Here is a 17,565-nt window from a genome sequence, read left to right as displayed (position 1 = left end):
CCCGCGGTGCAGAAACGTCTCGCTGCGGTTTCGGTCTGCGGTTCCCCGATGGCTGATGAAGCTGAGTGAGTCGGGGGGGCCCCACGGCGCCTCTTCCCACAGCTGACGGCGACACCCCTGCGGAGGGCGCCTGAGCCTGAGGATTTCAAGACGCAGACTCTGGCGCCCGGGGAGCCCAGCCCTGCAGACCCGGGGCGGGGGCGGGGTGTGGAAGAGCCAGGCAGCGTGGAGCAAGCTGGGCTCCAGCTCCTGCAGGTGGGCACTCCCCCCACCGGGCAGCGCTCCTCCCCTCCCCCGGGGCCCCGGGGCCCGTCCCCTCCCTGCTGCGGGGTGTTCCCAGGCTAGGCCTGTGTCCTTCCAGGAAACCCTCAGCTCCTGGCCCAGCTGGGGGCTCGAGGAAGACCCCCCGGGTGGGGCCGTGCCCCGGTGCCCTGTGCGTTAGGAGGCCTCCGCCTTCCCTTCTGCCGCGGAGCCTCGGGCCCCCTTCCCGGCCGTGCCTCAGTTTCTCCGGCTCCTCAATGCGCGGGTTTGAACTCAAAGCTCTAGCACAGGCCTTCCAGCTGGGAGCATCTCTCTTGGTTAAAACCATACAAACCATATAAACAAATTCTATGAGGTTCCAAAATCAGAGGACAAGCGCCTCGCTGCATGGTGCTCTGCACACCCCCTCCTGCAGTGAGTGTCCCGGGCTGACCCATGCTTCCCTTCCACTTCTGGTGTTTCCCGTGGCGCCGTGCAGCGCTCGTGCGGACCTTGTAAACGGCTGCGTACTATTCCATCCGGCAAGCCGGCCCCGACCCTCGGCCCTTCCCCCGCCGCTGGACCCGAAGCCTGCGTTCCGGTTCCTGGCGAACGGCACAGCAAGGGTGGCTGGGCGACTGCGTGCACGTCCCTCTCCTCCACGTATTTGGGACTATTTCTTTAGGATGCACTCCCAGAAGCAGAATTTCTGGGTTGCGGTCCACGAACGTTTCTGTTGTTTAATGGCTGATCTAAGTTTCCATTTCAGACTCATTATCCCAATTTATAAAGTCAACAGCAAAGCATGGGACGCGGCAGCCAGCTCACCCCCCAGTGCCGGCTCTGCTGTTCCAGAACGTTTTGATTTCATGGCTGGAAAGAGACCCCCCGTGGGTTTAGCGTGCGTGTGTGTGCGTCTCCTGGCAGCGGGGACAGCCCTCGGGTGGGGCCGCGTCTCGGGGGAGCCAGGCTCAAAAGAGGTTTTATTCTCTGCTCCTCGAGGAGACCGACCCTTGGAGGGAAGGTCTGCCCACCGTGGGAGAGCGCTGGGCAGGTGCCAGGGCCCCTGGGTTCCCGCCTCCCCTGGACCAGGCAGCCAGAGCCAGGTCCCCAAGAAAGTAGCTTGGCCCGGCCCCCTCCTCCCCAGGAAGGCGCATCCTTGGGATCACCAGCCGGATTCCCAGGGGACCCTCGGCCCCCTGGTACCTGGGCCTGCCGAGGCTCAGGGTGCTCCCTCCCTCTGGGGCCCTCCTGGGACCGCTACCCCCCGAGCCAGCCTCCATGCTCCCACTGCTCTGGGGGCCCAGTGGCGGCGCCTCGGACTGGCGTTCAGGGCCCTTCACGTGCCGGCCTCCAGGGACCTCCCTGTGTCCCCTCTGGGCCCTGGACCGGGCACCACTCTGCCTCTTGGCCCTTTTCTAAGCCGGACGCAGGTACCCTGGAGGGAAGGGAGCTGGCATGTTGCTTCCGGGGCTCAGGCACATGATGGCAGGCCTGTGGCGCCTCAGTTCCCCCATCTGCGAAATGGGACAGCGTCCCCTATGTGGCGGGACTCCTTCAGGATTTGCAGACATACTAGGCCAGGCTGGCGTTAGAAGGTTCAGGAGATGCTGACCGTCACTGCTGCTGTGGCGAGCGGGGCCCCAGAGTCGGGGGGGACGCACGGCAAGCGGGGCCTCAGAGTTGGGGGGGGGGAACGCACTGGGCAAGCCGGTCTGAGTGCTCCACCTGCAGGGAGGGCTCCCGTCACGGGAGGACGGAGGAGGGCCAGTGCCCTGCTGGCCTGAGTCTGAGGCCCGAGGGACGGGGTGGTCGCCTTGATCGTGACCCCTGGAGGGGGCAGCTCCGTCCAGCCCGTGCGTGGGATCGCTGCCGCCGGCCCTGCGGGAGGGGCGTGCTTCCAAGTTTCCAAGCTGGGCTTGTGCTATCAGAAGTTTCTCCAAAATACCCATTCGCTCTTGGCCGCGCAGCTGTTTTTCCTTAAAAAGAAAAACACAAATCAAACCCAAAACAACCAAGTGGGGCTTCAGTGGCGTGCTGGCCAGGCTGCTGTCGGAGAGCGAACAACGCGAACAGCTGTGCTGGCCAATTTCGGCTTAAAGGAGCTCTGGCCCTCCCTGCTGAAGTCGCTGTGTGGAGGGCCAAGCACTGTCCACCCACAGGCCCATCAGGCCCCCCTGAGGACAGAGGGGCAGCGGGGCCTCCCGCTTGGAGCCTTTGCACAGGCTGTTCCCTCTACCTCCGACACTGTTCCCTCGATGTCCTCCCTGCAGCTCCTCCTGTGGGGGCTGTTCCCACCCAACCCCCACTCCCTGCCTCTCACCCATCCGTGCGACGCATCTGCTTCCGTGTCACGGACGTGCTGTCTGTGGATGTGGGCTGGGCCACGGCTCCGTGGTTCTCCTCGGGGTCTCTGAGCCCCCTGCGCATACGACAAGCATCCGGTTACTGCTGGTTGCACGAAGGCCTTCGTGGATTGGGCACCTGCTGGTTCCTGGGGCACAACAGTGCATCACTTGGGCCTCTGCCCTCTGCGATCGCCTCTTTTTTTTTTTAATTTTTTTAAACGTTTATTTATTTTGGGGACAGAGAGAGACAGAGCATGAACGGGGGAGGGGCAGAGACAGAGGGAGACACAGAATCGGAAGCAGGCTTCAGGCTCTGAGCCATCAGCCCAGAGCCCGATGCAGGGCCCGAACCCACGAACCGCGAGATCGCGACCTGAGCCAAAGTCGGACGCCTAACCGACTGAGCCACCCAGGCGCCCCTGCGATCGCCTCTTTAAAGCTTCATGCAATTAGCAGGGAGGTAGGATGTCCTTGCGGAGCCCACGCTAATGCTGGTCATTGCAACACCCCGTTTCTGAATTGCACAGCCAGGCAGACTCAACCCAGCCTCACCTCCTCTAGGGAGCCCTCCTGAGCCCTTCCCCGTGCTTCCCTCCATCAGAGCCCCGCTCGGGCTGGCCACCCCCACCCTGCATCTGCCCGTTCTCTGACGGCTGTTCCGGGACGCGGGGCACAGGGAGCAAAGCAGGGAGCCCCTGCTCCTGTGGCCCGGACACCTGGGGGGAGAGGTAGATTCAAACAGGAAACAATAAGGAGAAACTGTTAATGAGTAAATACATAAAATGCCAGACAGCAGCACGTTCTGTGGGAAAAGTAAAGATGGGCAGGGGCAGGGGCAGGGGAGCAAGGGCAGAAGCAGGGAGACGGTCAGAGGCTCCCGCAGGGCCATCCCAGCTGCCGCTCGTGGCTCAGAGCAGCAGAGGTGGGGAGAAGGTTCTAGATCGTCTGCAGGTGGCACCTGTAGAACTTGCTGCTGGGTTGCACACACCATGCGAAGAGAAGGGAGTGACGGCCACGGTCCAGTCAAGTGGAAGGAGGGGCGGATAGTCCCCAGGATGGAGACCCCGGCGGTCAGTTTGGCTTTGAAGGTGGTGGGGAGGCAGGTGGGCAGGGCAGGCTACGGAGGGGCTTTGCCTGAGCCCTGCTCTGCCCTTCGTGAGCCTGGCCACCTGGAGCGAGTGACAGGCTCCCGAGTCCGGCTTCCCGGCTGTGCAAGGGAGACACGGCCCCGCCGGGCGGCTGTGGGAGAGCGGCCTGGCCTGCGCGGAGGAGCCCTCCGCCAAGGGGTCCAGGTGGCCGCCGTCCTCCCGAACGTGTGTCCTTCACCCCGTCCTGGGCCCCAGCTTCCTGGAGCCCCCGGGAGTCATTCGGGGCCCCAGCTCAGATGCCACGGGCCGACCTCGCACCTGCACATCCTCTCTGCCTCTGGCTTCGTGGGCGCAGCAGTTCCAGCCCCTCGTCCCCGAACCTGGGGACCCCTCCACGGGGACATATGTGGGTGGGGCCCTCGTCACTGCAAAGGTGGACCTGAGGAGGGGGTGCCCATGAGCGGGGGGGGTCTGTGAGGAGGGGTGCCCCGTAGACAGAGGGCAGGCCGGGAGGGACGTGCTGTGTCCACAGCGGCCTGGGACCCCTCCCGTGGGCAGAGCCCGAGGACGCGGCCCTCAGCGGCCAAACCCCGAGCCTGGCTTCACTTCTCGCCAAGGTCCTTCGCTCGGCTCTTTCTAGAAGACAAAATAAGCTGGTGGGAAACCAGCATCACTAGGCCTGGTGGCTAGTCTGGTGGGGGGGGGGTCCAGCGTCTCCACAGTCCGTGCCTGCCCCGCTGGGACCAGCCGGCCGCTGTGCACCATCAAGAGGGTCCCCTGGTCTCCTTCCCCCCACCGGGCCCTCGCCCCTGCCTGCTCCTTTCCCCCGTGGCCTTGGCCTGGGGTGTCCTCCGGGAAGCCTCCCCTGGGCCCCCCACCCCTGGCTCCTTCTCCCTCCAGCTGAGCCTGGCCTAGCACCCTGTTTTCTCTAATGTCTGCTCCACAAAGCTAGAGAGCTCACCCGGTAACAGGCTCCGTGGTAGGCAGCCAACAGAGAGCCGCGTGCCTCATCCCCAGGCGTTCTCTCGTTCATGGAAGGGGAAACCCAAAGCACAGAGAGGGCAGGTGCCTCGCCCAGGGTCACACAGCCGGCAGGGGTGGAGTTGGGGTTCAGACCGGCGCTGGGCTCCGGCGTCTGCCGCCTTCTGCCCTTGCTTGCCCTCAGCCCCGGGCACGGTTGGGTCTGCCCACGGCAGAGCGGGGGCTCCTAAGAGTATGCAAAATGCAGGAGCGCTCAGATACGATTCTCCCCACTTTCCAGGGGAGGAGACTGAGGCCCGGGCAGTTAGCGCGTACCTTGCGTGTCCTGAGAGGCTGCGTCCAGACTGGAGCCAGTGGTCCTCTGAGCCCCAGCTGGCCCGGCCCCGGGTTTGAGGCCAGAGAGTTGACGCGTGCGTGGGCTCACCCCAGGGCTCAGTCACTCCACCTCTCTGAACCTCACCTTTCTCAACCTTGGGCGATTGGGGTGGGGATTCAGTCCTACAAGCCAGAGTGCCCTGAACTTTAACCTCCCCGGTAACGGTTGAATGCAGATCCCGGGTCAGGGGGACTCACCTTACCGTCACGTCTCGTGGGGGGAACCAAAGCTGCCTGACGGCAGCCCACGCTGTAAGCAGCAAGGACGAGACCAAGCACCCAGAGGCCCCTGAGCCAGCCCTCCACCCGTGTCACTGCCCGGGGCGCCCGGGCACACGAGGCTAGGGGCAGATTTAGGGCTCAGCAAACTGAGTCCTTTGCGTTGGCCATGGAGCTCACGGGGAGACAGAGTGTTCACAGCTGTTGTCAGAACTGCAGAATTTGCCAGTAATTTGGAGAGAACTGGCCCGAGCGCAAGGGACAGCTGGGGCCCGTGAGCACGGATCCGTATCCCCTCTTCCCCGAGCGAGGAGTTGTTTGCTCTCGTGCTGGGGGCAGAGGCACCAGGCGTTATATTTTTCTCGGAATATAAATGAACCCTGGGCCTCACTCCTGTGACCCTCAAATGGGAAAAAAATCGCATCGGCCCTACATCTGGTGGCAGAATCAGAAGGACAAAGCTCCAGCATGGCACGAGGGCTGGCCACATGGGCCCATAGCACCGAGCACCAGCTGGTCCCCAGGCCTGGGCCCACTGCCCCCGCACTCAAGGGACTCCAGTCAGGATCTAGGAGGAGGCAAGCGCGAGGTGCCGGAACCTCCCCGTCCCCGTCCACACGGCCTCTGCTGCTGTGACTTTCCTGCGCATCTCAGGGCGTGAGGCCAAATGTCTTCCTCCCACACAGCACACGACACTGGGAAGGGGGACATGACCCCACACAGCGGGGACCCCCGGACCCGTCTATCTGCTGGACTCTGAAGTCTACACCCTCCACCAGGAGCCTGTGGCCCTGAGATCTCATGCTTCCCCCTCCCCCTGCCTCTCCGGCTGGGACGACTCCCCATCCCCCTCTGGGACACACGTCTCAGGCCACCGTCCGAGCTGTTCTTTTCCACGGCTCGCAGGACAGCTCTCCTTCTGTCTCATTTTACATCAAAGCTGTATGCGCTTGTGATCTAAGGAATTATATCATTCCCAAGGCTTGTTATGAACCCGCCCACTACACCAACTGTTCTTCCCCAGAGGCAACCACTTCCTTTTTCCTTTTGAAACTAATTCTTTGGGTGTTTATGTCTGTATTCCAAAATAGCCTTCTTGTGTTGCCGATTCTTGCTTTTTTCAGCTTGGTCAATAGTACTGACTTCCTTTATGGAGGAGAGGCACTAGCTTGCTCTCATCCCTACTCCCACCCCACACACGCCTTCTCATCATCCCTCCCGATCACAGAGAGTGTGGTGTGGAGTGGATTCATATGATCATGTGAATGTAACCCACAGCAGAGCCAGCAGAGCCAGGTCATATACGATGATCACTTTATCCACCTTACGTTTTTCCCTTATAGTTATCAATTGCTATGTTATTTTATCTGGTTTTCGTGTGTGTGTGTGTGTATGTGTGCTTATTCCTAACTCAACACCAAACTCTTTGTCTTGTCTAAATCTCCAGAGCTTTGGGGGCACCTGGGCGGCTCAGCTGGTTAAGCGTCCGACTCTTGATCTCAGCTCAGGTTTCGATCTCGGGGTCGTGGATTCACACCCCTCGCTGGGCTTTGCGCGGAGTGCGAAGGCTACTTAAACAATAAACAAGTAAGTGCCCAGAACTTTGGACACACCAGGTGTTCTGCATCTTGCTTGGTCTGAGTTGACTCCCTCGTGGGGCAGAGCTCACGCTCTGTTGGCTTTGGTGTCTGGCGGGGACCTGCTTCCTGGTTCACAGATGGCGCCTTCTGCTTATTTCTCACAAGACAGAGGGGGTAAGGGGGGGCACTCTGAGGTCTTTTTGGTAACAGCACTGATCTCATTCTTGGGATCTCATGACCCAAGCACCCGCCAAAGGCCTCCCCCTAACGCCGTCACATTGGGGGTTAGGGTTTCAACGTATGAACCTGGGGGTGGGGCTGCAGATATTCAGTCTATAGCACTGGGTAGAATTCTAGTCTGGAAATCATTTTCCTACAGAAGAAGCTGGGCAGGGGCCAACCGCGTAGGACTGGCTCCATCCCCTTCTTGTCAGTGTAGCCCTCGTCAAGTCCAAAGCCGTTCCCACTCCTAATTCCTTATAAGTGACCTTGCCCTCTTGTATTACCTCCTGAAGAATAAAAAATAAAAATAAGTTAACTGTCGAGCAGTCTCATTTGGCCCACACTCCTGTGTCCTTCAACTTAAAAAAACAACAAAACAAGAAAAGCCAGTCTCCGTCTCCTCTTGTGGTCACGGGAGCTGGACTGCAAATCCAGAAATAATCAAAGGAACAAATCGTGGCTGTGTTTTCCCCTCAAGCCCATCAAGTGTGGAGCTGCGGAACATAATGAAGACTGCCATCAGCTCACTGTTGTCAGAAATCTGGTCCGTTGGGTCTGCGTGCTGTGGGCGCTGGCCGTAGGACCCTGGGGAGTGAGCCTGGCACCGGTGGGCCCGCGGGGGGGAGCGGCCAGCACTGTCGTCCCCGCCCGGGACACCTGCACCTTTCTGGAACACACCTGGCTGCCCCTGCATCAGCCCCTTGGCGCTCTCCGTGGCCCTCCCTGCTGGTGACAGCCGACCTCCCAACTCGGGGTGGCCCCAGAGGCCCTCCCCCGCCCCGTGCCGTGGGCGATCCTGCGGGAGGGGAGCAGACTGTCCCCTCCTCCCACCTACCTCGCGTTTGAGTGTGATTATCTCACCTACAAGCACCGGTGGGAAGGATAAAATCACCGGGCTGCCTTCCCAGCTGTGCAGACCGAGGTCAAGGGCTCGGGCCTCTGGGCCTCAGTCTCCTCATCTGTAAAGCGGGGAGAAGAAAGCTACTTTGAAAATGAAAGCAGTTAACAAGATGCGGCTTGACAAATGCCTGGCACACAGTAGGTCTTCATGTTTGCCACAGAACAGTCTGCCAAAAAGCCGGGGGTCCTTGGTTGGCCCAAATGCTCGTGACAGACCCCAGAGGCTCTGACTGGAGAAGCCCCAGGCTTGTCTGACGTAAACCGCAGCCCCCTTGGCCCCGGCCCCGGAACCTGCAGCCTTCTGGGATTGGAGGGGCTCCCGCCAGGAAGGGCTGGGCCGCCAGCTCCCTCTGGTTCTCATTAGGACTCCTCACCCCCCCTCCCCTGCTGGGCCACATCCCTCCTCACAGTCGCCTTGGGACCCTCACGGCCCAAGTCCCTGCAGCTCGCCAGGGTCAAGCCAGAGGACTTGAACCTTCCAGAAAGGAGGTGGAATAGACCCCAGGCTGGGCCGGGGATGCTGAACCAGGTGGCCTGCGGGCCTCCGGACGTGGGTGAGGACGGGCTGGGCCGGGCAGACCCCGAGACAGAGGCAGAGACTGGGAGGCAGGATAAGGAGCCGGCCCTTACCTGAGGCTCTAGGGGACCCCAAAGGGTGTGCACTCCCTAGAGGTGGGGTTGAGCGAGCGGGTGATGTCAGGACAATTTCTGGGTGACCGGGGCGGGGCAGGTGGGGCTGATCGGGGGGATATCTAGGAGGTCACTAGGCACCTGGTCAGGCGCTGGGACAGGGCTCCCTGTGTCCCCAAGGCCTGCCGTGGTGCTCCGATCACCCTTTCCTGGGCCATGGCTCTTGGGTCTTTACCCTCAGGGTCCCCTTCCTGGGCAGGCCACTGGCGGTCCACGGGTCTAAATCACCAGGGCCTCGGGTACCGATGCCTTTGTGGGAGACTCGAGCAGATGTTCAGCAACCTCCGCCCTCTTCACCAACGCGCTTTTGTGGGTGGGTAGTTTCCCTCCGTGACAGCTCTGCCCGGCGTTCGGGCAGGTGGGGTGGGTGCTGGGTGGGTGGGGTGCCCACGGCTCTGGCCGGCCGGTCAGGGCCGGCACCTCCGGCGGGCAAGGGCACACACAGGCCCACAGGACCCTGCATATGTTCAGCCTTAAGTCCTTTTGGAGTCAGAAGGAAACGTGAAGATACGCATATGTAATATGAAGATATGAATATGTAATAAGAAATACGGCCTGGGCACATTCATCTTTGGACTAACATGGCTGTAAGATACGATTAAAAAACCTTTGTTTGGTGTATGTAACCTATTGTCACGTTGGCTAACATACGGCGTATGCATTGTGCTCTTGGCTTTGGGGCTAGATTCCCGTGATTCATCGCCCGTATACGACGCCCGGTGCTCGTCCCAGCACGTGCCCTCCTCGATGCCCATCACCCACTTTCCCCTGTCCTCTACCCCCCATCAACCCTCAGTTTGTTCTCTGTATTCAAGAGCCTCTTATGGTTGGCCTCCCTCTCTGGTGGCCTCTCACTTTTCCTTTGTTTCCCCTATGTTATCTGTTGAGTTTCTCAAATTCTACGGAGGACTGAAATCATATGATATGTCTTTCCCTGATGATATGATATTTACCTCTATCTGTCCCTTGCTCAGCCTAATACGCTCTAGTTCCATCTATGTTGTCGCAAATGGCAGGATTTCATCCTTTTTCATCTCCGAGTAGTATTCCATGGGGTGTGAATAGACCCCACCTCTTCTTTATCCATTCACCAGTCAGTGGACATTTGGGCTCTTTCCATAATCTGGCTGTGATTTGTGATGCAAATCTTCTGATTATGACTTTCGGGCGCAGAAGACCCTCACTGGGTTCGTTTGGACCCTCTCACGACAAGGCGTCGAAACGTGACTCAAACCAGCTTAATCTAAAAGGGCAGTTGCCTGACTCAGTGGCTGATATGGGCACAGCTTGTTCCGGGGCCTGGACAGAGTTGTCCGGGCCCAGGCCCCACCTGTGGCTCTTAGACCGGCTCTCTCCTCCCTCGGCGGCCCCCTGGTGCCAGCTCAGCCGGCAGCGTAAGGAACGCCCCTCCGTGACCCTGGGAGCTCCTGGCCGGTTAGCAGCAAGTGGGGGTTTCTGTCCCTGGGGACCTCCCAGTGACAGCGCTGGGCCGGTGCATGAGGCAGTGCTCTTGGGGGTGCAGACATCGGTCTTACCTGGGGGCCAGTCCCCCCACTTCCTTCCTTCTCTGCATGGTGCCAACCCCAGGTAAGCTTCAGGAGCCTTCCGAGGGCAGCCTCCTTTGGTTCTGACAGGTTTTCGGGTGGGAGGTGGCTGTGCCTGCCTTAGGCCACCAGGACAGGCTCCAGTGTCCTGGTCCAATGGACGTGGTGCTCCCCGGGGGGTCCGAGGCTCAGACGCTGCGCGTGTGGGACGTGGCGGGGGTCGGAGGCGGGAGGAGGCTCCTCGGTGAGCTGGCGGGGCACCGCCTGTGCTCAGTGGCCCGCATCTTCCCGGGGCTTGGAGGGCGCGAGGTGCATGTGAGCGCGTAGGTGTGAGTTCGGTCTGCTGTGAGCGCACGGTCACGGGCGCTGATGACCTCCTGTCTGTCCCCCGCATCCTCCCCCGCCCCCGGGGCTGCAGGCCAGCCCAGCCACGGGACGCGTCGCCGGCCACGCCTCGCTCCCCCTGAGCGTGAGTTCGTGGTGCCTTTAAAACAGGAGGCGTTGACACCTCTCTGAGCTGGTCCCCTTGGTGCCTGTGGGGAGACTGAGGCCTGTGGCCCGTGACCCTGCTTCACCTTCTGTGGCCTTCGGGGTCTCCCTGTCTGTGGGTCCGAGGCGGCTCGGACCTCACACCTATGCAGCTCGCCTCCCTCTGTGCCCTCCCGTGGGCCACAGGCCCGGGGACTTCTGTGCCCGGCTTGCTTGCGACCACGTGGCTCAGACCCTAAACGGCGCCCAGCTGCTCACAGGTGATGGGTGTCACGTCTTCGCCGTCGCAGCCTTTTGCAGCCTTGCCGGTCTGTGACCGAAGGCAGCCGTCTCTGCCCGGGGGGCCACCCATCTGCGGGACCGCGTGTGACCCTCCACGGGTGTCTCTGGCTGTAGGTGTTTGACCGTAAACAAGAGACGCCCTCTGTCCCTGTGACCTCATCTTTCCTTGGCTCTCCCAAGCTGTCCGTTGGCAGGACCCCAGGAGCGCAATCAGGGCCCGAGGACCTTCCATCGCTTTCCTCGGACCCCAGGGAAGAGGCTGGCTTGGGGTTCTCTCCTAGTACACGGGGTGGGGCTGCGGCCCTGGGAGGGGAAGGGGCTGGGCAGGGCTGCCCGGTGCCCCCCTCCCCGTCCCCACCGCTCGCCGTGCAGAGCGTCTCCCCGTAAGCCTGCCCTCCGCACCACTTGGCACCCGGTGTGCCCTCACCTCGTGGGCACCAGACCGGGGCCGGGCACAGACAGTACCTCATTCACCCAGGTCTGCCAGCTGCGGGACCACGGCTACGGCCAGGAGAGGGCACAGGAGGTCCTGAGTCCACCTCAGACATTCTAGAATGGTGATCTGCCACTCACACTGGGCAGAGAGGGGGAGGGGCTTCTGCCGGGAGGCAGGCGCTGTGCCAAGCACTTGACCACTGGACCTGGGCCGTCTCTGAGACCCTTCATGCTGACTCTGTGAGGTGGAGACTCGAGGACCCATTTGACAGACGAGATAGGCTGACCAACTCAGGGTCTCACAGGCAGGGGCGGGGGGATCGGGATGCCAGGCCACGCCCCTGTGGCTCCAAAGCAATGCCCCCCGGGTCACATGGACTTTCTAAGGACAGGAAGACCCGAAGACCCCCTGAAATCCCACCAATGAGACTCAGGCTGCGCAAAGCCTGGCAGAGCCTTTTGCGTGGTGATGAGGTCCAGAGGTGACCCCAGGGTCGAAGGTCTTCCGTGGTCCAGCGTCCACGGTCGAGGCCTGCACCCTGGGCGGGGCTGGGAGGGGAAAGAGGGGGCCAGGGTGCAGCCCGGGGGGAGGTACCCCCTCTCAGGAGGCAGCATGCGCTTGTGCGGCCCTACAAGGGGGCACCTCCCTAAGTGCTGTGTCCTGAGACCCCTCTCCACAGCCTGTCCCGGCCCTGATCAGCCACCTGTTTTTGGCAGAGGGGACAGAGCGGGCGAGGCAGAGGGAGACAGAGTGGGAAGGATTCAGGAGGCAAGGGCTATCAGAACGTGAGGGCCACCCTAGAGCTCCCCCGGCCTCGCACAGAGGGGTCTGGGCCGTGGTTGCAAGAGCGGTTCTCCCCAGAGGGCAGCATTGTTGTGACGTTGCCCGGTTTTGATTTCCGGTTAAACGCACTGTATTTCTTTCTGATCGTAAAAGTAGCATAGTCTCACCCGACACCATGGATTAGTGGGAGCCTGGGTGCTGGGGCCACATCGTGGACCCACCTGCGGTGTCAGGCTTTAGGCAAGTTATGTCTCAGTCTCCCCAGCCACACGCAGGGGCACGGGGCCGCCCTTGCCTTCTGCACGGTGACATTCCAAGATCCCAAGGTTCGGAGTTCCAGAATTCAGCATGTGGGGGTTTTTTTGGCAGGGGGTGCTATGGACTGAATGTCTGTGCTCCCCCCGAAATGGCATGGTGAAACCCTCACCTGCAGCGTGGAGGCAGGAGGAGGGGGGATGATGACCCTTGGGAGGTGATCAGTTTGTGAGAGCAGGGCCCCGTGACAGGATTAGTGTCCTTGCAGGAAGAGACGGAGGGGGTGATCTCTCTGGGCCACGTGAGGACGTGGCAAGGAGGTGGCCGTCTGCACACGGAGGAGAGAGGATCGTTCTGCCAGTGCCTTGATCGAGGCTTCCAGCCTCCAGAGCCGTGGGGAATGGATGTCCGTTGGCAAAGCCCCCAGACCCCGGGGTTCTCTCGCAGGAGCCCGAGCCGACCAGAAACCCACCCTCTCTTTCCCACCCTGCCCTCGGTTGGCCGGCCACCTGCTCCCTTCTGGCTTCCCGGGGGACACCAGCACCCAGGCGGGTCCCAGCGTGGGCGCGCAGGGCACAGGGTTAACCAGGTGCCCACTCTCAGCGGTGTGCAAGTGCAGGGCTGCGTCCATCACGGCCCGAGGCCCCAGCCCCCAGGGGCTGTCTCAGCCGCCGTGTGCCCGGGGGCTGCAGGGCCCAGAGAGGGCAGAGCTCTGGATGCCCAGAGCTGCTGGGCATCCTCGCCCTCGGCTTCCTCTGCCCGGCCTCACCTGTCTTGAGTGTGTGTGGAGGTCACCCACCCGTGGGGACACCCAACAGTGGCGCCTGGACTCGGGGCAGCTCCCAGGACTTTTCCCCTCACCCGGACCCCAGGTGACGGCCGGGGCCCCTGTTCCCGCACCCACATCCCAGGGCCAGCATCCCGCCTCCCGTTTTCCTGAGAAGTCACGGCCCGAGGGCTCAGGCACAGGACCTGCTTCCCCATCCCTCCTGGCCTCCCCGGTTCCGCTGGCCTCCTCCCGGGCCGACCCTCCGCCTGCCTCTCCACCCACCTGCCGCAGCTCCCCGACCTCTGGCCGCAAACGTCAGTGTCCACGTCTAACAGCTGTCCCACTTCCTGGCCAGTCTCAGCGCAGGGGCTCCTGAGGGGTACGGGCACCCCGGGTCCGTCTCGGGGTCCCAGCCGTGGGAGGCACACTGCCTGGGATGCACCTCCACCCTCCTCGGTTGGGACTGTCACCACTCGGTCCCAGAGGCTGGGCCTCTCTGTCTTCCTTCTCCCCCAAGAACCCGACCTGGGGCTGGCATGGCACCACCCCGGCAGAAAACCTTCCCTTGTTTCCCAAGGAGCCCCGGGCCCTGTGCAAAGATGGGACCCTGGTGGCCTGCCCCCATCCCCCAGGGAGCGTCACCCTGATGTGGAGGCTCTGAGCGGGGCGGCATCGTGCGTTCATTCATTCGTGATCCCTAGGCGTGGCCCCACCTCAGGCGGGGTGTGATGACAACTGGGCTCACAGATGGGGGGACAGAAAGGGGTGAGGGAGAGCGTAAAGTCACTCAGGGAAGACCAAACGTAACCCGGTTCGGCGGCTGGACTACAGGACGGGCAGGACCAGGCTCTGCAGTCAGAAGTCAGGTCACAAGAGAGCAGGGTTCCCGGCTCCCGCACTGTGGACCCTTGGGGCCGGACGATTTGAGGGGGGGGGTCACCCTGTGCATCAGAGGACGCTTAGCATCACCCCTGGCCTCCACCCACTCGATGCCAGCAGCGCCCCCTCGGTGTGACAGTCCAGACTTCCGCAGACACTGCCTGATGTCCCCCGGGGGGTAACTGGGATGGATGGTCACCCCCGGTGTTCCTGGGGAGCTGGCACCGTCCTCCCTCAGATCTGAGGCCGGGCAGGTGGTGCGTTTGTGTTGCGAATTCACCAAGCTGTCCGCTCGTCATCAGAGACCCGCCCCATAGGTACATCACAGCCGGGACAAAGTCCGGAACGAAAGGGATCCCGGCAAACAGGACGGAGAGGCCACGGGCCTTCAGGGTCTCCAGCGGCCGCCGGCTCTGAGGGTGTCGGCCTGGGACAGTCTCAAAGAGCCCCCAAAGGAATCAGCTCGGGGCTGCTTTGAGCACGTAGCTGTGCGCCAAGGTCAGCCCCGTGCGCTCAGGCTGGGCCACGGCTGGCGGCGGGGCTCCCGTTCTGACCCCACACCGGCAGGCGAGTCCTGTGCTCTGAGTCCCCAGCGCCTGGCACACAGCAGGCCTCAGCGATGACCCCAGGCGGGCGCGGCTGGCACAGCGACACGGTCAGCCGCTCCGACGTGCGCGAGCTGTCTTCTGGGCTCCCTGCTGAGCTGCTCCCACGCTTTTGCTAACAGAAGACGAGTGTCTCTTTATTGTCGTTGGCGGTGCTAAGAGTGAGCCTGGGGGGTCAGTACTGGGGGTGGCTGGCAGGTGTGGGGTCTGCACGCCCGGGAGACCAGGCAGAACCACAGCCGTGCTTGGAGGGGGGCTTCACTTCCGCGCGGCCCGGCAGGACAGCGAGCCCGGGAGCCACGCACAGTGCGACATCGGGGCTCAAGCCTCAGGCGACGGAAAACCTGGATAGTCGGGGCGGGGGGAGGGACCCCACGTGCGCAGCCCGCGAAGCCCCGGGACGGTCCAGATGCCGGTTCCCCGACTCGATCTGCAGATTCAGAGCAGCCCCCCACCCCCCACGCCAGCAGGTCACTCGGTGGACCTCGGAGACGACCGGAAACGCGCACGCCTCGTCTCTGCAGGCTGACGTCAGGAGTATTTTCATTGTCTTCTTTGTGCTCTCCTGATTTTTCTGCTACGGACCGTGTTACTTTTAACGCTAGAAAAGGGCAAACAGCATATTAAGTTTTTGAAGGAAGAAACGCAGAAAGAGGGAACAGGCAGGCCGGGGCCGGGGCAGATGAGTTTAGCAGCAGAGCGTTTCGAGCTGGCTGGACGGGCCGGCAGGGCCGCTGGGGCCCGGTGTCACACGTCTCCTTCCGGCGTCTGGCAGCCCCGGGCTGCGGGCTCTGGCGGGGAGGGAGGCCCGCGGTGAAACTTGACCCGGGCTGGCCTGGGACGTGGGCCCCTCTGCCTCCTGCATCTACGCGGGCCGGGGCGGGTGCGGGGGGGGGGGGGGGGGGGATGCCTGGGAAGCAGTCCGCTTTCTAGTCTGGCTGGGCTGCGAAGGGATGAGTTCTCCAGCTGGGGTCCTTTCTTTTCAAAGCCCTTTAAAATAGATGATGGGGCAGTTTTTCATGGTCAAGCCCCGTCCTCAGGGCCCACCGTGCAAAGGGCCTGAGGAGGCCTGAGGGCAGTCAGGAGCCGGCCCCTCACACTGTGCTCGGCCTTCAGGGCCTGGCTCCCGGGCCGCTTCCTCCAGGAAGCACCCTCCCCACGTTCCTGGGCCTGCAGTGCTCAGTCCCCAACCTGCAGTCCTAATGGGCCTCACCTGCCCTGTGCCGGGTCGCTGGCTCTTTCTCCCTTTGTGGGGGAGGCTGGGCGACCCGGCCGACCTTGGCAGGGGAGCCGGGGAGGGAGGACACATGCCTGGCATGGTCCCACGGAGGCACGAGGGAGCTGGTTTTATCCACAAACAGTCATCCCTCTCTGGCTGTAGGCTGCTCTTGGCCGTTGCCTCTCTGGCACGTGGGTCCTGCCCCGGCCACTGGCTGGCACACTGCCAGGCTGGTCCTTTGGCCTGAGATCAACGTAGGCAGAGGCAGGAGTGACGGGACGGTCTGCAGGCGAGCCGGCCAAGGTGTGGGGATGGGCCCTGCCACACTTACTCCTGTGTCCTCGGGCAGCCGGACCTCACGCTGCACCCCCGTGGCCTTCTCGGAGACGGCATTTGATGACCAGCACGTGCCCGGGACCCAGGGAGGCCCCGGGCCCCTTCCCTGAGCCCCTCTTGCCTTGGGTCTAGAGCAAGTACTCGCGGGGGTTTGATGAAGGAAACAGCAAGGAGCGGCCACAAAGCGGTCACTCACTCAACCGTTCCTGTATCTGCCCGGCCGTGAACCTGAGCCTGTCGCAGCGGCCGGTAGCGGCTCAAAAGGAGGAACCCTCGGTCCCCGTAAACCGGACAAAGGCTGGGGACGGGCGGTGGCTTTGCAAGCAAGCCGGGTGCACGGAGCTCACAGCTGGACTTCGGAATCGGATATATACAGGCCCACCTCAGCCCCGCCACCTTTGTGCTGTGTGGCCCCGGGCCAACCCCTCTCCTCTCTGAGCACCTCTCCTTGTCTGCAAGACGTGGGAAAGAAGTTGTTGACAAAGTCACGAGAGGACAGCCCGTGCCTCGGGGGCTCAGATGCCTTCCTCGCGGTGAGCGGGCCACACAGCATCACTGCTGTATCGGGCAGCTGGATGGGGCTTTCGTTGCCTGGAATGTGCCTCCAAGAACAAAGCGCGCTACATTCCAACCCCTTCTTCTGTACAAAGTTTTCGATGTCTAGTTTTGAGGGAGAGTGTGCGAGAGGGGGAGGGGCAGAGAAAGAGGGAGACGGAGAACCCGAAGCAGGTTCTGCACGGTCCGTGCGGAGCCCGACGTGGCGCACGAGCCCGTGAACCGTGAAGTCACGACCTGAGCTGAGGTCTGACGCTCAACGGCCCGAGCCACACAGGCGCCCCTCACCCCTTCTAAAGAAGGATCCTGACCCTCTGGAGGGACACCGACCTTAGCCGTCCCCTGCTTCTGCCGAATGTGATGGACGGCGGCAGAGGGATGCTCAGGAGACAGCTGGCCGGGCCTGCCATCTCCAGCCCCGGAGGAGGGGGGTGTGCAGCCCCCAGGCCACGCGAGGGGCTGGGCGGAGAGCTTGGCTCGTTTGCAGAGACGAGGAACACACAGCTTGGCCCTGGCCCTGGTGTGAGGACCCGGGTCGGGAGCGCTGGTCCCTGGGGAGTGTGACGGGTGAAACGCTCACCTTCTAGAGCGGGTGGCACGTGGGCCTGCCCGAGAGCTTTCCCGCCAGACGAGCGGCCCCAGGGAGAGCGTCTGAGTAGGGTGACCTGTCAGAGGTAAGGGGAGCGGTGACACTTTTCAGCCTTGCCCCCCACCGCCCGCCCCTAATCTGTCCTCAGCCCCAAAGAGGGCTCGTTAGCCACGGACCCAAC

At 62.4% G+C, this 17,565-nt stretch overlaps 1 long non-coding RNA gene across 1 annotated transcript; it reads right to left on the bottom strand.

The window, feature by feature from the left end:
* Positions 1-4,617: 4,617 nt before the first annotated feature.
* LOC121034595 (uncharacterized) lies at positions 4,618-8,000 on the bottom strand. Its single transcript, XR_005792527.1, has 3 exons — positions 7,915-8,000; positions 7,138-7,340; positions 4,618-4,883 (listed from the first exon to the last, which is right to left on the bottom strand). It is a non-coding gene; the product is annotated as an uncharacterized LOC121034595 (long non-coding RNA).
* Between the last annotated feature and the right edge of the window lie 9,565 nt (positions 8,001-17,565).

This window comes from Herpailurus yagouaroundi, unplaced genomic scaffold (assembly GCF_014898765.1).
Source record: "Herpailurus yagouaroundi ecotype Mexico unplaced genomic scaffold, PumYag 28, whole genome shotgun sequence".
Classification (NCBI taxonomy): Eukaryota; Metazoa; Chordata; class Mammalia; order Carnivora; family Felidae; genus Herpailurus; species Herpailurus yagouaroundi.
The sequence above is the reverse complement of the archived record's forward strand: the minus strand, read 5'-3'. Positions and strand labels throughout refer to the sequence as shown.